This window comes from Aythya ferina (assembly GCF_964211825.1).
Source record: "Aythya ferina genome assembly, chromosome: 1".
Taxonomy (NCBI): domain Eukaryota; kingdom Metazoa; phylum Chordata; class Aves; order Anseriformes; family Anatidae; genus Aythya; species Aythya ferina.
In genome coordinates, this window is record NC_140296.1 from 52,173,782 (window position 1) to 52,177,179 (window position 3,398).

A 3,398-nucleotide genomic window follows, 5' to 3' on the forward strand; every position below is an offset into this window, starting at 1 on the left:
AGGAAAAAAAAAAAAAAAAAAGAGAGATGGAAAAATCTTAATTCAGGTATCTTTTGGTGCCAATCTGTTTATTTGCAAGGGAAAATTACAGAGTATCCTCTCTTCAAACAGAATAAACAATAGCAGGCCAGCTCTTTATTCAAAAACCCTTGTCTGTTTTTGCAGTCAGTTCTAAGCCTAAAAGAAGCTCACTCTGTCTCTCTCTTGGCTTCCTCCCAGAGTAGCACTCACACTGCTTCCCTCACTGTCAAGTTGTTTTCAGACCCACAGAAATATGCCCTGGCTTCATACTTGCTCACACATAGATATAGATGTGTATACCACATGCATTGCTTTGTTCATTTCAATTTAAATATTGCAGTTATCATTTCCATGTATACAAAAGGAAACCTCTCCAGCTGCTTAGGTAAGCTCCTGTTCATAACTTGTTATGCTGATCTGTGTCTAAGCAAAAGTGTCTTACCATTTTAGGCACCAATAAAGAAAAAGCACTTAACTGCACCCTCAAATAGCTTGAATAAAACAAGGATAAACAGGTTCTTCTGTGCATGGAAAAAAAAAAAATAACACCTTGAATTCCACCTCTCCACAATATCTATCTGAAGCCATATATATATATTAATCTATTAATTATTTTGTAATAACTATGAAATACTCCTGTGTGAAATTCAGCCAGGTCATGAAAAATAGATTATCTAAATTTTGTTTCATTGTTATAGTAAAAGTAGAGGAGACTTATTGGAAATTGCAAAAAGGTATTTTCTTAAGAAAAATTCTGTCTCTTGCTTTCCTTTTTATCCTTTATTACTTTTATGGAATAACAGTGGATGAAGGAAAGTAACCCTTGTCTCCCTTGAGGGTAGCTAACTGCTCCAGCCAGGAAGGAGGTCCACATTAGGAGCATATCCACCTACTCTTTTCCACTCCAATATACTGCATTTCCCCCTGGACAGTGTGGCTGGGCATCCCAATAGAAAAAGGAACATGAGGAGACTCCAATTACAATGCAGCATAAACTTTAATGGGTATGAAGAAAGAATCAAAGCAGTGACTGCTGGAAGGAATCTGGTCCAGGCTGCCACAAGGGCAGCTGGCAGTCAGACACCCCTTCACCACATGCGATGCACATCTTCCTCTCTCACATGGCAAGAGGAAGAAAGAACAGGACACTCTCTTCTGGATGAACCCATGGCACAGGACAGCAGGAGACAACAAGGACTCACGATGCAGAGAAGAAAGCGAGAGAAGATATCTGTTGGCCATATTTCCAGACAGTACAGACTGGCACCCTGCCTTCCCTCTCTGCTCTGCAGGAGGGCAAGAGGGTACTCGGCCCATCTGGAAAACCTGGCCAGCAGCTCCATCCTCAGTTTGGCACCTGGCTTTAGGCTTCCCAGTTGATGCACTCACTGGATGTCCACTTTGGCTTTAGCAGGGCAGGCACCTTCTGCCATAGTAACGGCCTCCAAAGCCAGAGAGGCCGAAGCCCCCAGAGGAGATGGGCACTCCCTCAGCACTCAGGATACTGCCAACAGCAGCAGAAGTGGTGGATCCCACGGCGGTGTTCTGGGGGAAGGAGCTGAGGATGGGGCCCGGCAGGGTAACCACCACAGGAGATGGTTCAATCACCACACGGGAGTCCTGGCACTGCCGCACACAGGGCTCATTGCAGCTGTTGGCAAGAGGGGTCGGGCCACAGGGACGGCACAGATCATAGCAGGACATGGCTGCGGGATGGAGGAGCACCTGGGAGAGAGGGCAGGGAAAGCACAGGCAATGTGTGAACAGCAGCCTGACAGCCTGCTCAGCAAGAGAGTAGGCATAGGCTGGGGAGCAGGGACAGGCTGTGCAACAACAGAAAGAGGCTTGTGAGCTTAGGTCCTTAGGGGCCCCTGCAAAGACAGCCCAAGACCTTCTTCCACCTCCCCCCACAGTGGCAAGCAGAACAGCGACAGAGGGAGCAGCATCAAAAAGCAAGGATCACACCAAGACCTACACAGAAGCAAAGACTTGGTCAAGGCCTGAAGACCAAGAGGATAAGGCAAGAGAAAGAAGAGAGTGAGGAGAAGGCAACTGCAGCTCACCTTGTTCACGAAGGAGGAGAAGGCAAGAGAAGTCGATGAGGAAGCCTGCTGTTCGGACAGGCTTTTATACTGCTCCAGACTGCCCCAGGTCCAGAAACACCATTTGCACTTGTAATGTGTTTACCTACAAGCTCATCTTGTATGCAAAGCACTGAAATTAAGTAAATGGGAACACTGTTTTATGTTCCCAGTAATGTTACCTTTTAATTTCCCTGTTCATGACATGCCTATTTTGCTACACAAGCTCCTTTCAAGTGACAGGATTAGAGACCAAAATATTTCCATTGGAAATGATACATCAGCACATGAAAATGATGCAGCCTGCAATGAGGGGTATCCAACCACAGGATTTGATGACAGCCTCATAACCTAAGGGACTTGCTTTGAGGATTTTAAAAATGCTTAACATACATTTCCTTCCCATCCTAAAATACAAGGCAAGACTTAAAAACACTTTCCTATGACAGGGGTGGCCACCACCAAAGCTTCACATAATACATAACTCTGTCTAAGTTAGGTATGAACTTGTCATTCAGGTTGGATACCCTGATGGCAGACAGACTGTCTGCAATCTAACATCAGGAGAAATTCACACGTTATTTGGAATTTCTTACACTGCTTAGCTCTCATGTAAAATCTGTGTCTTTTAGAGTTAATCTATAGTGATGTGTATCTAGAATGGGACACTAACTGGGGGACACCTCACCTATCATGTCCCTATTCTCCCCAGATTTTTTTATTTATTTACTTTTTTAAGTGTTCAACCCTCCTGTTAGGTCCTTGTGCCTGCACAGAAGGCAGTGGGCTTTGGCTGTGTGCATATCTGCTGACTTCAGGATATTTCTCTATGTTAGATCTTTGTTGTTGTGAAGCCATGTAAACTTTTATGCCTTCTCAGAAACAGTGTTTCTGCATAGCATAGTCTTCAAAGTTGTAGATTAGTGCAGATAGAGACATGGACCCAAAAAGTGAAAAAGGTAATTTACTGTTATCAGTGTAAAAATAAATAAATAAATAAATAAATAAAGTAATAAATAAATAAATAAATGAAGCCTTCTGACAATTACTTTCATAGTTGACTAACATAGGATCGTTTGCTTTTTAATGTTTATTTGCATTTTTGCATTCTTATACTAAATCTTATCAATACTCAGTCTTGTTTACAGAATTAAACAATTCCTCTGCCAATGTTCTAGCTCTAGCACTCTGTTTTGATATTGGTTTTGATTCGTCATCATAGATCATCATAGTGTCTGACAAAAGTTCAGTTTTCACATGATTTTTGAGATAATCCGCCTCAAAATCAAACAGTCT

At 42.8% G+C, this 3,398-nt stretch overlaps 1 pseudogene across 1 annotated transcript; it reads right to left on the bottom strand.

Annotated features, from left to right (window-relative positions):
* Positions 1-1,428: 1,428 nt before the first annotated feature.
* LOC311430268 (feather beta keratin pseudogene) lies at positions 1,429-1,725 on the bottom strand (annotated as a pseudogene). Its single transcript has one exon. The product of its transcript is annotated as a feather beta keratin pseudogene (transcript).
* Between the last annotated feature and the right edge of the window lie 1,673 nt (positions 1,726-3,398).